A 17,575-nucleotide genomic window follows, 5' to 3' on the forward strand; every position below is an offset into this window, starting at 1 on the left:
ATCCGTATGGATTCATGCGCTGATTCCAAGTTGATTTTCTTTCTTTGAAGTCCGTCACTTGTATCATATAGTAGTCTTTAATGAAGCTCCGTATTATTTTCGTCAAGCGTTTTGAATCGGTTTTCTAGCGCGTTGATCATGTTGATCCATTTCGTGCTATTGAGTCCGTTTCTTATGCCTTAAGTTGAAACCAGAAACCGGTCATTTTTCGACAACATCTATCGATAATGATTTCCATCGACTATTGACTAGTTTTTTGTTGGATAAATATGGCTCTAATATGAAGCCTTTTCCGATTCGGTGCCGGTACATAAGAACCATGTTACTAATAACTATAAAATAGTAACTTGATTCAAGAATATTTATTATTTATAAACCAACTGAAAAGTTTTCTCACCCTGTACTTCCACAATTACATTTTTGTATGTATTGCACCGATTAGCAGTTTTCGCGTACGCAAAGAATTTTTTCTCTCCATGCCGCTAATTCATTGCGTTCAGGTCTCAAAGATTTCGTATGAATAATGGAGGTTGGTTGTCTTGTGGCGGCGCGCCTCAAATTGCCTTGTGCAACTTTCACCTGTCAATTAACACTTGAGTAAACTAAATGCGTACAGACACACAAATATACGTACAATACGTATGTAGAATATTAAGTGCAATAAAATAGAGTGACAAATGTAAGTCATGGCTGCTGACAAGCAGCAACAACAAAAAGTGATAAAAGGTCGGATTGTAAAGCAGTAAAAAATATCCACAAGAAATTATAATTTGGTGAAATGCGAAAATGGCAAATTTACTGTAGAAATTTAATTGTTTAAACAAGATTTCACTATTTAAATAGAATAAATAAATAAATAAATAAGATACTTGTAGGACCTGCGTCCAGATATAGAAGAATTCGTTGGAGTGACGATGGTAATCGCAATCATACTTAAACTCATGAATAAACGCAGGAGCGCCAAATTGCAGGCGGCCACCATCCTTAGGCCCATTGTGCTCCGGGAAGAAGCTTTTAGGTATGCCCATCAGCAAGACTAATCCCAAGTAACTTTATGGTATGCCCTAGGTTACTATGTAGTGTCCAAGACTTGAGGTGCTACTCTGTTGTTGTTGTTGTAGTGGTAGTAAACATTCATAAATCAATTACGAGGCATGGTGCCGAGTTGACAGTCCTTGGCCGTTCCAAAGTGAACAGGACTTAAAAAAACAGAACAAAAGCTTTTTTTTGGCAAAATTAATTAATTTTAAAAATTATCTCCTTCTGCTTCAATACACAGATCCAAAAGCATGTCGAACGAGTGTTTTAGCTCGTTGGCCGGTAAGTATGCTGGTGTAAGCTTTTTTTGGCTGGTTTTGGCGTTTTCGGGATCATAAACCACCACGTTTCGTCACCAGTCACAATATTGTAAAGGAGGGTTTTGCCCTTTTTGACCTCTTTAATGATGTCCTTCGAATGTTGGATTCTGAGCAATTTTTGGTCGTCAGTCAATTTGTGCGAAACACACCGTGCACACACCTTTCGTAAGCCCAAATGTTCGGTCAAAATGTGATAAATCGATGTTTTGGAGATGTTCAATTCCATTTCCATGAATTTCAATGATGATTTCGGCTGATTTTTGATGAATTCACGCACAGTTTCGATGGAATTTTCGGTGATCACGGATTTTGATTGGCCCACATGTTGATCGTCATTTATGTCCTCACGACCACTTTGAAAACGTCGAAACCACTCGTGCACTCTGCTAAGGGTTAGGCAATCATTGCCATAAACTTGTTTCAACGTTAGACAGTTTTACCAATTTTAAAACAAAATTTAATGTTGGCTCTTTGTTCGAAGCTCATTTTCGCAACGATAACCACAAGATACTGACACTTTAAACGCAATAACTTCACTTCCAATCAATGAATTGTCATGTAATTCTCACTGGACAATCGATAAAGAAAGCAGATTCTAACGCACCAGTTGACATATAGATGGCGCCACCAGGGGGCGCTAGATTCAAAAATTCCTGTTTAATTTGGAACGCACTTTGTAGCAACTAAATAGATAAAGCCTTAATAGGTTAGGTTACTCTGATAGGACAATGAGCTTCGCTTAGACCAGTTTGGTCCTTTGCTATACCAGCTGGATTTCAATTACTAGGTCTATGAAGAGTAGTCATCCTTTAGGATACTTTGTCGAAAATTGCTTTCAAGAATTAAAAAGTAACATCCAGTTACAGCAGACCTCTCTACAAATCTTAGTATAAGGTCTAGGAAACAAATTCCATTATTCTTGCATTAAATAGAAGATTTTATATAGCATAGTAAGAATAATACGATTTAGGTCAAATATGCATCGTTTTGTCTTCAATGTTTTGCCTTTTAGAAGATAATTGCATAGAGCCACTTTCATAGAAACGCTCGTCTATATTGACAAACAAGTGGAGCAGTCGATTTCCACAAGTTTCATTTGAGGCGAATTTCTGACCAGCAAAATTATTTGCCTAACCTCGTGTTGCTTGGTTCGGACTATAAGACGGATGGATAATAACTTTCCAACCAAGCTCCATGAACTTTTGTCGAGTCACTAGCCATCTATGTGACTTTGTAGGGATGGCACACAATCTTCTTTCCTATTATACATAGCTGATCGCTTCTCGGCGCGTGCTTTCTTCTAACAGTTCAATTGTTTACAGTAACGGTCTGAATTAAGAATTTGGCCGTAGTGAAGCAGCTCATGGTGGATTATTCCCTGCCAGTCTCATCAAATATCTACATACATAGCTCTTCCTGACTGTATATCCTGGCCTGGCCATTGTTTGCGCGGGCTCACCGCGATACGACCACGACCGTTTCCGCATGACGTTGTCATAAAATTTCCTACTTTTCACCATTAGTAACCATCCGCTTTGGATATGGAATGATTTTTTTGCGATTCAGCAGCGATTCGTCGAACTAGTATAAATTTAAAAGACTGGTATAAAAGCATAGATATGGCATAATAGTATAGAGAAGGCACAAGAAGTGATCGTATCACTTTATTTAGTTGAAATTGAATTCAGCAGGATAAAATTATTGTTACTTTTACATGTTTATTTCAGAGCAAGAGAGAAGTGCTCAAACTTAGCGAGCTTAGAAGTGATGAATCGAACACGACTTTGTATAAAAATAGCACATTACTATATTTAATCTACATTAACCGCATTATTAAATATTCTTCACAAAGTATTCCACTTAATAATTGTATCCACATACATATGTACATATTTATTTGTTAAATTTGATTATTTCATTCTACGTTATAAAAAACTTAATTCACAAACAAAAATATTCCGTTATTATTAAATAATAATTCTTTTTTGTCACTCCCAGCTTTGGGCGTTGCCCCAGACCCGCTTTGTTGCTGCCAAAAATAATTACAAACAAACAAACGTACATACATATGTACATAAATATATGTATACATACTTACATAGAGATACAAATATGTCCCCACCCCATAAATTCACGTTGACCTCCCATTAGGCGAGTGTCACATTGCGGTAATGCCCGCACACTCACTTCAACCACAGGCGAGCCGTGGTAAAATTCATAATTATTTTTCAGATATGTACATTAAAATATTTTATTATGACAAACCAAACAAAAATTCAAATGCTGAATTCATTGCCTTGTAAAAAGCGAAAAATAAATTTTAGTATGACCCAATGCAGAGCCAACTCCCAGCCATTCATTTTATATACATACATGTAAGTGACATTTATACCCTGCACAAAGTATATTAAGTCTGCGACGAAGTTTGTATTACTCTGAAGGTAATTTCGGAGACCTTATAAAATATATACCCTTTCAAGATAATCTTTATATATATAAATCTTCTGACCGTGTGTTTGTAGTTGAACTGCTCCTAAACGGCTGGACCGATTTTGATGAAATTTTTTGTGTGTGTTCAAGGAAATTCGAGAATGGTTTAGATTCACAATTTGGTCCACTGGAAAATATTTTTTTAAATTAATTTTTCATTTGTAATTAATTGCTAATTTTGGAATATTTTACATTGGATCCGATAGATTGCGCTACCATCGCAGTATCCAATATTCAAACCTTAAATTGGCGTAAACGTGCAATAAACAAAACGATGCCAAAGTAAAAGGCGACATCTGTAGACAAGTTTTCATAATGTGGACAGAGTTGTTCGTTCTTAAGTAATAAATTGGGTGATTCAATACATCTATGGGTAGCTATAACATTTTTTTCATACCTGCTAACTATTGGAGGTAATTAAAATTGCAAAAGATCTGGCATAAAAAAATAGCGGAATAACTGAATTGCACAGTGTTGATAAAAATGTCTATATAAATTTCAAACTTTGAAAAATATAAATTGCAAATATTGAAATCTTTTGCAATGAATTAAAACTGTCGTCATTCGATGATTGGGCATCCCAGACTGATGCCATAACCTTGCCAGCCGATTTTTTTTGTCTTTCCACGCTTGAGAACCGTTTCTTAATATGGAGTCCACCAGGCTGACAATCGGTTGGACTCGATTGATTTCACTGATGCACAGCCCAAATTCAATAGTATTTTTACCCCAAAAACCAATTCTTTCTTAACGCACGAAATGCTTTTTGATTAATTTTTGTTGTTTCACTAAAAATGCGATTATTCCTTAACTAATACATATAATCTAACTAATAGAAATCATATAGATGGTATTAGTAGTCCAACCTATGTATCAGCCACAGTAAAACGTGGTATGTATAAATGATCAGCATTGTGAGCTAACTTGAATTAGCCATGTTCGTCTTGTTTTTTAGTCTTAGTTTTTGAGATTTCGCTTTGAAATATTGCACACGATCTTTTCTCCCCAAGAAATTTCTAATTTATCGGAGCTGTCGATATCGGACCACTATAGGATATAGCTGCCATACAAATTGATTGATTTAGATCAAGTCCTTCTAGAGAAAATTTTTTTTATTTGTTAGGTTTCCGCTCTGAAATTCAGCACACGTTCTTTTCTCCCCAAGAAGCTTCTCATTTGTCGGAATGGTTGTTATCGAACCACTGGAGGATATAGCTGCCATACAAACTTGTTGTTCAAAGTGAAGTTCTTGCAAACTTCTTTATTTGACGCGATAGTTTCACGAGATTTGGCACGTATTATTGTCTAAGACAACGCTACAATCTACGAATATATTGTTCAGATCGAACCACTATAGCATACAGCTGCCATACAAACTGATCCCTCAGAGTCTTGATAAAGGCCTTTTTATACGCTTTCATGCTTTAAATAATGCTGCTGTGAAGGGTGTTATAACTTCGTTGCACTTAAAGTTAAAGTTTTTTCTTATTTGTGTTGTTTTTGTTGTTATTTCTTCAAAAAGTATTTAATATCAGTATGTGCTAATTAATTTATTCAAATGACCAACTCACCAGCCCTCAAACACGATAAATTTAAATACACAAATATACATATGTATGTATGTTTGTACAAGTATATGTGTGTAGGCTGGTATTAGTGTATATTCCGATATGAGTGTAAATGCATGTTTGCATGTGTGTGTAATGTGCCGCTATCAGCGCGCTCTACAGAGGCCTTTCACAAGCGCTATAATTAGTGACAAGCAAAAGCAAAAAAAAAAATTCAAAAAAGTTTGAATTAATTTTTATATATTTTTTGTAATTTTTTTGTTTTTGTTTTGGTGTTTAATACATATGGAATTGTGTGTTGCCGAGCGTGTGTGGGCGCGTTTTAATTGCATTCTTTTTGTAATTTTTATACACTCAAAAAAAGTTCTACCGGCAAATCAGGAGTACTTATCTCAATAACTTAAAGAAACATATATTTTTTTCCATAAAATACAGTTATATGTGCCCCACACATATGCACATGTATGTATATGCATTATATGTTTATATAGTATAAAGATAATTTATAACAAAAATAACATTAGAATGCGCTAAGGCTGCGTTAAATTTATTGTGACCTCATAAAACATGTTTTTAGACCACAAAGGAAATCTTTAAAGACTCTTTTACAAAAACAAATACAAACAAGATGAAACATAAAGTTTGGGTGCGTTGAAGCTATAAGAAGTACGCTACAGGTGCATTTCTTATAGCATAAAAGGGTAAAAAAGATCTTTATCTGGATTTTTATCGGAGACTTCGTATGACAGCTATATGCTATAGTAGTCCGATCTGAATAATATGTTCAGAAATTGTAGCGCTGGCTTAGGCAATAATTTGTACCAAATTGCGTAAAGATATTTGTTCAAATATAGAAGTTTTCCATACAACAACTTGATTTTAATTGATCAGTTTCTATGATAGCCATGTTCTACATATTATAATGGTTCGATATCGGCGGTTCCAACAAATGAGGAGCTTCGGGAGCTTTGAGGAAAAACGGGCGTGGGCAAGATTTCGTATCGACATTTCGAAATTATGACTGTCTTTTTCACTTTATTGGCGTAGACGTCTGTTTACGCGAGTGCGAGCGTTCTGTTTTTTGGTGACCTGGCGTCAGATATTTAATCTTGATCTCGTTCACTACGCCGAACCATTTGCTTCGTTTTATTCTTTTTCGGCGGGTCTGGAGAAAGCAGAACTGGAGCTATGTCAGCGCGGATGTTGAGGCCAATGATATAAATATCATCGGCATACGCCAGCAGTTGTTCACTTTTATATAAGCTTGTACATTCTCTATGCAGCTGAGCACCTCGTATTATTTTCTTCAGTAGTAGATTAAAGAAGTCTACGATAAAGAGTCGCAGGAAGCCTGGGTATCGAACGGCTCGGAGAAGTTCTTCCCGATCCTGACGGAGCTTTTGGTGTTGCTCAACGTCACCTTACTTAGCCGTATTAGTTTTGCGGGAGTACCAAATTCAGACATCGCGGCATAAACACAGCTCATTTTCGTGCTGTGAAAAGCAGCTTTGAAATCGACGAAGATGTGGTGTGTGTCGATTCTCTTTTCACGGGTCTTTTCCAGGACTTGACGCATGGTCAATTAGTTGCCTAAGCCTAAGGCCCTACTGATAAGACCCAATCAGTTTGTTGACGATGGTTCGGGTATATACAGACTGATGGGAAGGCATAATCCCATCCATATAAGCTTCGTGACAAACTTAATATACTCTGTTCAGCGCATAATAGAAATTCGTTTGTGATTTTTTAATGGGTAAGATCGAAGACCCGTAAAAAATATCAATATTACAATTGCGGTAAGAGTATGTAGAGAGACGACACCTCTTGTGAGCTTATGATAAAGAAAACCACCGTTATGTATGCTGTCATTTATTCCGAAGTTAAACAACACAAGCAATAATGCGGCTTTAAAATAAAAATTTGTAAGGTCTCATTCTGAAAGCTTTCAGGTGTAGACTGTTTGGAATCGACTCATTTTGATCATGAACATTTAAGATGGACCGTTCTTTTTGGCCGATCTAGCCCTAAAGAAGCTCTGTGATAAAATGATAGACACTTAAGATCTTTATATCTATTACGAGCGGGTTTTGACCTCTTAATAAAGTGCATCGAGTTTTGGGTTCGCAGAGTTTCTAATTCTTAGCAATTGGTTCTAATTTGGAAGAAATAGTAAATCTTATAAAATCGCTTCCATACCATACTTCACCTTACTAAGTTTTGATATTTTGTATCACTCAAGTTTATTTAAAAAAATTATCCATTATCAGAGCTTTTTAAAACACATATTCCTTCACCATTATTTCAGGAACAATATTTTTCTGAAACCTTGCAGTATTTGTCAGAACCTTTCATTATTTTTCAATAGAAGTGAGTTTTTTGTTAGTTTATTTGAGACAATGTACCTCAGAATCATATACTTTTTGTCACCGTCTATCTAATATCATATTTTTGAGGTTGAGTATTGTCTTTAAACTTTTACGTTGTTGTTTATTTTCACTGGAATGGAATTTCATTGGAGTACGCTGTCTAAATTTGTTGATTTTAAAAATTCTACCACTAAGCTTTCTTTTAGCAGTTGTATCTCATAATAGTATTATCTTCATCTTAGTAATTTCATGTTATTTAATACTGTATTTCCAGTATTACATGACCTTTAAAACCAACGTCATTTTATACAAATACAACTTCAAAAATATTATTTATTACACTTGGTTTTAGCTTCGTTTCAGTTTGCAATTTTTAATCTCCTCTTCGCCTAACCTTATTACCGCACATTAATTCGTACATTTTCCGGTATGAGTCGCAGACATTTCCTTTAATTCCAATTTCGATAACAAAAATCGAGTCTAACAATTTTCCGCTAATTTCATGAAATGTCAATTTGACTTTTCCTGCCTTGCAAATCAGTGCGAGAGGGAGAAGTAGTAAAAATTCATGAATTGATTTCCAATGGACGAAGCAATTGACGGAGTAAAACTCGTTAGGAAAAAATTACGGCAGCATTGCACTCACACACACACACATATACGGAAAATGTCAAATTTCCTGGTGGACAGAGCGGTTCATTTCCGTTTACATAAGAAATGTGGATTAATGGAGGAAAATTGTAAGCAAATGGAAATTAATGATGAGGAAGAAGAAAAAAGCAAAAAGCAATTAATCGAAGTGAAATGAAAAAAATAAAAAAAAATTAAATTAGAATAACAATAAAACTAAATAAATAAAACCAAATGAAAACAGGAAGTAAATATAATTAAAATAAAATATAAATTAAATTAATAGAAATTAATTCATTTTAATTTTTAATTATTTAATTTTATTTAATTGCTTGAAAAATAAATAAAAAAAGTGTTGAAAGATTAGAAAAGAATAATCTTATTTAAAATTTATTACCAAATATCAAAAATTATAATCAAAGCAAACTAAAAGGGTAAATAATAATTAAATTAAAGTTAAATAAATAAATATGTAATGAAACATTTATAATGCAAAAATAGAAAAACAATACTATTGAAGAAGTAATAAAAACTTAAAAATAAAAATAAATACGAATTTAATTAAAGTTAATTTAAGAATTATATTAAAATTAATTATTTTCATTGAAAATTAACAAAAAATAAAATTGAATATAGTATTTGACAAATTAGAAAAAAAGTGTTTAAAAAAAATTTGTATAACCAAAGATGACTAAGATATTAATTAATTAAAAATAATAATTAAATAAAGAAAAAATGAAAAAAAATAATACTGTTAAATAAATAATACAAAATTAAAAACAAAAGTAAATATACTTTTAACTAAAATTCATTTTAGTAATGCCAATTAAAATTAATTTATTTTAATGAAGAATGAACAAAAAATAAAAAAAAAAAATTATAAAAAAGAAAAAAATGTATTTGAAGTTAAATTTATTGTCAGCAAACGGAACTAAAAGGGTAATTAAATAATAAAAATAACTAACTTAAAATATAATAAAATAAATAAAATAAATAGTAAACCAAAAAATTTAAATGTATATTTTTTTTTTATTAAATTACTTTAATTACTTTAAACTAAAATTAACACAATTTGTATGTATTAAATTTACATTAATTATAATAATATTAATGAAACTGAAGATAAAAAATTAACAAACTAACATTAATAGCTAATTAATAATTTTATAAAAAAATAAAAATAAAGTAAACCATTAAATTAAATAAAAAAAGAAATAAATTAAAACAAAATGAATTAATTATGAAACAGAACAAAGGAAAAGGTGAAACAAATAAAAATTAAATTATTTAATTTAATTAAAAATAAAATACAAGTTAATTTAATTAAAGTTTAATAATGCTACCAAAAATTAATTTTAATTTTCAGCAAAAATAATATATATTTAAGAGGAAATTAAATTAAAATAAATTACAAACAAATTTTTTAAACTTAAATTAATTAAATTAAATTGAGTAATAATTAATTAATTTAAAACTAAGTAATAATTAATTAAATTGATGATAAGAAAATTAAAAAGTTAACAGTAATAGTTAATTAATAATTTTATAAAGAAAATAAAAATAAAGTAAACTATTAAATAAAAAAAAATAAGAAATTAATTAAAACATAATAAATTAATTATGAAACGAAACACAACAAATAAAAGGTGAAAAAATAAAAAAATAATTATTTGTTAAAAATTAATTTAACAATAATTAAAAAATTATACCAACAAAAAATTAATTTTAAATTGAGCAAAGGTATATTTAAAACGGAAACTAAAATCCAAACAAATTAAAAAAGTATTGTTGAATGAGTTAATTAATTAAAATAATGTTAAATAGTGCTTAATTAATTAAAATTAAAATATTAAAAATTAATGAAATTTCGAGAGGTATAGTAACCTGTAATGAAATTATAATTCAAATTAAAATCAAAATAAATTTCTAATTAATTAAGCTTAATTACTAAAATAATTATTGTTTTAATTAGAAAAAATTTTTATTTCGAACAATTTAATTTAAATAAGTTATGGAAAACAAATTATTAAACTTATTGTAATAAAATTATAATTTAAGCAAAATAAAATTGTAATTAATTAAGATTAAATAATCAAATAATTATTTTTTTACTTAGAAAATATTTTATTTTGAAAAAATTAAAATCAGATTAATTATCGAAAAATTAAATTATTAAACTTTAAATAATTTATAAAAATTAAATTTGAAATATTGAAAATTAAAGAAATCTTTGATATTAGAATATACACGAAAAGGTAATTATAATTCTATAAAAATAATAAAAAAAAACTATAGCTTCGCAATAATTTTATTTTGGTCGATAAGTTTGCATGACAGCTACATACATACATATATGCTACAGTTATCCGATTTGATTAATTTCTTTGAGGATTGTACTGTTGCCTCAGACAATAAGCGATGCCAAATTTCGTGACGATAATTTGTCAAACAAAAAAGTTTTCCTTACAAGAATTTGATTTTGATCGGTTAGTTGTATTGCAGCTATATGTTATAATGATCCGATATCAAAGGTTTCGTAAAAATAAGTCGATTTTTGGGGAGAAAATCACGTGTGCAAAATGTCAGAACGATAGCTCAAAAACTGAGAGACAAGTTCGTGTATATACAGACAGGCGGATATGACTGAATGGTCTAAGTTCGTTACAGTGATTGCTTAAGTACATAAATTTTAAAATTTAAATTAGTATAATTAAATTTCGGATTACGTAAATGACTTGAATAATAAATAGTTAATAAAAGAAAGCATTAAAAGTAAATAAATAAGATAAATAAATAAAAGTTTGTCGTTATAGTCTGGGCAGCAGTTTGTTGGTGGGAGTGAAATGTGTCTTATATATATATATATATGTGTGTGTGTGTTTTATGTATATATGTGCGTTGGCGTGCAAGTAAACGACTCAAAAATAAAGGGGCAAACAGCGAAATGAAAAACTACAAAAACAATGCACACAACAACACTAAACACAGAAAAATTAAGGCTGGACGGCTGATTGTTGAATTGCGTATAAAAAATACCGTAAAGTGAGCAACAGTGATATCAAAAAGAGACCTATGTACATATATATGTTTTTAGCATGCATATGTAATTTTATATATATTTTTATATTTAAGTATGTGGCGGCCTTTAAAGCGCTGCAGCCATGTAAGAAAACGCAACAAAAACAAACAAACACAACAACAAGAGGCTTGCTGAGGCACAATACTCTTAAACCGGTCGCCAGCAAACACCAACAATAACTACAAAAACAATAACAACAATAATAAAAAGCAACAATCAATCCAGTTGGCAACGTCACATTGCATCCACCAGCCAACCAGCCAGCAGACCGACAAAGCCCTGCCAGCTAGCAAACAAACATCAAGCAACAAACAGCCTACCGACCAATTGACTGCACGAGCAACAGCTCAACAGACCAAAACAGTAGTTAGGCGACCGGTTGGCCAACAACAAATCGAAAGTTATTGACCGGAACTAATAACGTTCGTCTGCGACTAGCCGACTCTTGATATGGGCGCACAAATGTTGCATTGTCGGCACATAAATATAATAAGTATATACACATATGTACATATATATACATATATTTACTGTAAATACACAAATACACTCATATCCATACATACCTTTGAAATACGTGAGATTATGCATGCAATCAACCAGTTGAATTTCTGTAGCTTTTGCTTTTGTTGTTGTTTCGCACACTTTTGATAGTCGTTTACAAATTAAAAGTATTTTTTTTATTGCTTTTATCTGTTTTCTTTTTTATATATTTTTATATTAAAATTTAATTATCATACCCTCAACGAGGTATAGTCTATTTGCCATGGAGTTCGTAACACCCAGAAAGAAACGTCGGAGGTTCGATAAAGTATATACTATATCATATACTTGTAGTTTATGTACATATGTATAAATCATCAGCGTGCCGAACTGAGTCGATTCAGTCATGATCTTATTGATCTGAAATTTTGAACAAGTCATGACATACTGCCATACAAATAACTCATCAAACTCAAGTCCTTGCATGGAAACCTTTTTTAGTTCACAAGATATCTTCGCGAAATTATGTAACTATTTTGAAACTAGAGAGCGGAAAAAATTGTTAAGATCGGACCACTTTAGCATATAGCCGCCATACAAACTGGTCGAACAAAGTCTAGTCCTTGTAGCAAAAACTTTTTTATTTGAGGAAGTATCTTCACGAAATTTGGTACGGGTTATTGCCTAAGACAACGCTACAGTCTGCGAACATATTGTTCAGATCGGACAACTATAGCATATACATAGCTGTCATACAAAGTGACCAATAAAAATCATGGTAGTGATCTTTTTATACCTTTTTATGCTATAAGAAGTAAGTACACCTGTGGTGGCTATCATAGCTTCGCTTTATTATTTATTTATTTTTATAAAACTTAATTATTTTTTGTTTGTTTGTTGTTGCAGCGCCAATCTCCACAGTTGGTTTGAATTTAGTCAGTGCATTAAAGCAGTGTTCCAGTTGTTATTTTTTTTTTGTATTTCCTTAATTTCAATACATTTAGTTTGATTGACAGTTGTTGCCGGAAAATATACAGTATACAGATAAATTAACTGTGACGTTGATTATGGCATTGCAAAAGATATAAAGCAATTTCGAAGTAATTAAAAACTCTTTACATCAAAAAAACAACGCTTTTTCTTGGTATTGGACTTAATTATTTTTTATTGGTTGAGGTTGACGTATAAGAAAATAGTTATTGCTCCGCTTTTCGAAGTTGACCCAAGACAAAAAAATACTTGCCTTCGAATTTCGGAAATGAGATTGTTAAAAACATAATTATTATTTATAGTATTTAAGTTCCAAACAAAGTAAATATATACAAGATCTGTCGCAAAAGAAACAGAACTTTTTAAAAATAACTGTTTCTGGTGGCGCCACCTATTGGTGGGTATATGAAATAAAAACTTTGATCTCTTGTTGACATTTCGTAAAATTTTTAAGACAATTGGATAACTACAATCGATGTTATCGATCAAAAAGTGACAGCAGCTTTTGGTCATCGGTCGTAAAATGCATTTTGAACAAAGAGCAAATATTAAATTTTGTTTTAAACTTGGGAAAACGTTTACTGAAACATTTCAAATTATGAAAAAAGTTTATGGTGATCAGTGCCTATCCCGTAGTAATGTGCATGAGTGGTTTAAGCGATTCCAAGAAGGTCGTGAGGACCTCTGTGACGATCAGAAGTCGGTCGTTTTCAGAAGTCAAAAATAAAGACAATGCTGATTTGTTTTTACGATTCCGAGGGTATTATACACCGAGAGTTCGTCCCACCTGTTCAAACGATTAATGCTGTGTTTTACCTTGGTGTTATGAAGCGTCTTTTGTCGTCGTGCTCGACCACAACACCGTAAGGCAGGGTCCTGGCGCCTGTTGCACGATAACGCGCCGTGTCATCGGTCGACGCTTGTCACTGATTTTTTGACAAAAAACTCCATATTAACCATTAATCACTCACCCTACTCACCTGATCCGGCACCCTGTGATTTTTACCTGTTTGGAAAACTTAATTTGCCCATGAAAGGGCACTGGTTTCAGGACATTTCAGCTATCCAAAAGGCGACGACCGATATTCTCAAGAGCATTCCGAAAAATGACCTTAAACACTCATTTGAAATGCTAATTGACCGGGCTAAACTCTGTATCGAAGCACAAGGAAACTACTTTGGATAAAAAAATTTAACTTTTGAAAAATATTAATTTTTTGTTGTTTTTTTAACAGTCCTGTTTCTTTTGCGACTGACCTTGTATATATAAGTTTCATACAGCATCATTTTTAAAGAAATATGAACCGATGATTCCAGCGGCCCATAAACTCCAGGTTGCACTTTGTCCCAAATGTGGCAATTTTGTTTGTTTACATACCCATTGAGCCAGAAATGGGCTTCATGGCTGAGCAAAATTTGACTCGAAAACGTCGGATATTCTTGGAACTTTTTAAGAGCTCATAAAGCGAAACGATGTAGCTTTCAATTTAAGAACTCGACGTAAAATGCGCCGAGTCGTTCCGCAAGTCAGTCTGAGTTGCTGCGAACGGTGCCGAATATACTCTCCACAGTCTCTGTGTACACTCTCAGTCACAGCCGCTATATTTTTTTCACTGCGCGCTGAAGGTGGTCTCTTCGGTCGAATATTATCCAATAATGAATGTTAGGGCTCGTGATCGGTGATGGGGTTCTGAATAGTGCGCTTAGTAGGCCGATTGTGTTGACCATTCTTTACAGAACGTGAATTTTCGTAATAAAATTGAACGATTTGTAAACGTTGCTCACGATGAAATGCCACATAGTACTAAATAAAAATAACATGACAGCTTAACACGTATCACGCTTGATCAATAAAAAAAATGACATTAAAAAGTACCTTTACTTGGACCAGTCGTGACTATTTTTTTCTCTAAAACAATCAAATTTTAGCCGTTAATATCTTTTAAACCGTTAGGTTCACGAAAAAGTCGTTTTGGACCTTTTTTGAAGAGCATTCAATTTCCTACAGGATCCACAGAACGAAATATTTTTCCGTTGGTTGGAATTGAGATAATTATAAGAGAAAAAAAATAGAAAATCGCTAGGCGGAAGACGTTCCCGTTACAATTGAGAGCTTATACTAGAAGAGCCTTTCTTAGATGTGTCTATCAACCAATTTTTCAGAGTACAAAACGAAACAAAAACTGTTTTTTTTTTACCCACCCAAATACAAAGGTATAGTAATAAGTATTACATTGAGCTTAATTTTTACATTTGATATTTCCATTATGTTAATTAGCGTACCATTGCTTAAATCTCGACTCTGATAGCTTAAACTACTACAATATTGTACTGTCTTAAATCCAATCTTACTAACTTTATTAGTGTATCTTTTATCATCTGCGCTAATTAAAAAATGCACAAGTTAGACAACAGAAATCTTTTTTGTTATTATTCATAAGCACGTCTGGGTTTCACATTGTCTTCAAATCTGCTGGAAACGATTCTGCATGCAATATTATTGCTAAAAACACGTGCGAGTTCTATTTTCGTGATATAATTTTGAGCTATTGTATTTTGCAGAGACAATGAAACACTGCAAACTATAAGTCAAATTAAGTAACAATAGATCAAAAGTCTACAATAGTTAACAACCGTTACTTGGCGATAAACAATATTGCTAACTTTGCCGTTCTAAGAATAGTAATAAAATAGTTTTTGTAAGTTCTCTGATTTTTTAGATAGGGAGATGTGTACAAAATTGTATTTTGAGGTTAAGAATATTTAAAATTCAAAAATATTTAACATTTTTGGTAGGTTCTACATAGAATGCTTCAAAAATTATTACTTAATTTACATATGGACTGTAAATATTTCAGAAGTTTTTTCTATCTTTGTCTTTAATTGTATTTGTCTCTGCGTTTCTTTTTTAGTGTTATTTGCCGCTGCGACAGCCACAGGTGTTATTCAATCTTCACTAATTGCTTCTGATTCTTCTGCTTATGAGTTAAAAGACACGTCACAAGGGTGGTTCAATAAGTGCGTGACTTTTTTCTTGTACAACTTATTACTCTTTCTACACCTTCAGCTTAGTACGCAGCTCTCAAGAAACGTAAAACCTTCATATAAAAAAACGCTTAAGAAACGGTCAGGAAACTTTCCTGCGATAAATTTACTTGTGCTAGTACGCAGCTCTAAAGAAATCTAGTACTAATTTTTGATACTTTTTTCAGTAAAATGTGAATATGGCAAACCTGGTTTTGCGAAGAAACATCAAATCAACAATTGTTTCTTGAAGGAAATTCGAAGTAATCGTCAAATTCATCCTAAATTAGTTGAAATCATTATTATGAAGCATATTCCATTTTGAAATGTTGTATAAAACCTACCAATCATCAACAACATTTCCTAAATCTCAATGAAAATATTTATGTTACCATACACATACACACATACATATTACGCACAAAGTTTGTTTTCTTTGTTTATTCTCTCTTGCTCTTCTAATGTAGATCATTCACAATGCGTAACCAGCTGCCAAAATTACTTGAGAAATAATGTATTTTTTTTCTTGAGCAATTACTTGAGAGCTGCGTACCAACCTTTCAGTTCGAAGTTGAGATCTTCCTTATTGCTATATATTGTCTGTGGTATCTTTGCGCTTTTTTCGATCTATCTTTTCTTCTTCTTCTTTGAGCCTATCATAAACAATTGCTTTATCCAATCACAACGGATAGTCGCTTATACTTAACCTTCTCACACAAGGATAGTTACAAGATCAGTTCTAGAATATTGCTATTGTATAATATACATTAAAGAAGCAGCCTATCAGGAAGCGCGAGTTATAGCTGTCGGCTAGTTTCACCGCTATTAAAGAGGTAATTGACTCTTTAGATAGGAAAGTAACAACGGGATCCCTAGAGTCGCTCACATTGTGATGAAAATTCATTGCGCTACGTGTAGCATCTTACATGATAGCCTGAGAGCTCTTGTTTGACTTTGGTAAATCACGACTTTTTATTGAGTTCGTCAGTCTGTGGACCTTCCATGTTTGCACTCGAATTGATATTGAATCGGTAGCGTTTATTACAAACAAAATACACCTTCGTTCCTCCTATTAGTTTTTTTTTTTATCGGGATTGCCTTAACATCACTCTTTACTCATAAACCAGATTTCACAGTTGACTGGTGAATTGTGTGCTTTCATGAACTTTCTTCCTCGGGCTGTCAGAAATAATTATTTGCGGGCAAATTTCTAATCAGACGAAGTGGAAATCGACTTCGATTGCCCAGTGTGATAAGGCAGTCTACCCAACACCATATTTTTTAGTCTTTGGAGTTCCAAAGAGTAGCCTTATGATTTCTAATATTTCCTTGGGTTTCGAAGAAATGGGACAGGTAACAACTATTTACAAATTTTCAGAGAGAGTTTTTGCGATCTTCAAACCTGAGATTTCTACTGTTGCGAAATTTATTGTAAATTACTTATCACCAGATTCATTAAATAACTTCATTTTACTCTGTTCTAGAACATCTTGTTACATTGAATAGACCTTTATTTTATCAATAGGCGACAAGATAAACGCATACAGAATATGTAGTTCACAAAAAAATACCACGGAACTATTTCTT

At 32.3% G+C, this 17,575-nt stretch overlaps 1 protein-coding gene and 1 long non-coding RNA gene across 7 annotated transcripts in view; both read left to right on the plus strand.

Annotated features, from left to right (window-relative positions):
- LOC126753362 (GTPase-activating protein CdGAPr) overlaps nt 1-17,575 on the plus strand; it is a 236,670-nt gene that overhangs the window by 148,287 nt on the left and 70,808 nt on the right. The window contains exon 1 of one of the 6 annotated variants that reach the window (XM_050464751.1): nt 15,946-15,982. The exons of the other annotated variants lie outside the window; for them this stretch is intronic. The gene's annotated coding sequence lies outside the window, so the exon portion shown is untranslated. Of the gene's footprint in view, nt 1-15,945; nt 15,983-17,575 lie in introns of those variants that run through there. 6 annotated transcript variants of the gene reach the window in all.
- The window catches only part of LOC126753405 (uncharacterized), a 155,519-nt gene that overhangs the window by 58,483 nt on the left and 79,461 nt on the right, over nt 1-17,575 (plus strand). The window lies entirely within an intron of this gene.

Source organism: Bactrocera neohumeralis, chromosome 3 (genome assembly GCF_024586455.1).
Source record: "Bactrocera neohumeralis isolate Rockhampton chromosome 3, APGP_CSIRO_Bneo_wtdbg2-racon-allhic-juicebox.fasta_v2, whole genome shotgun sequence".
NCBI lineage: Eukaryota > Metazoa > Arthropoda > Insecta > Diptera > Tephritidae > Bactrocera > Bactrocera neohumeralis.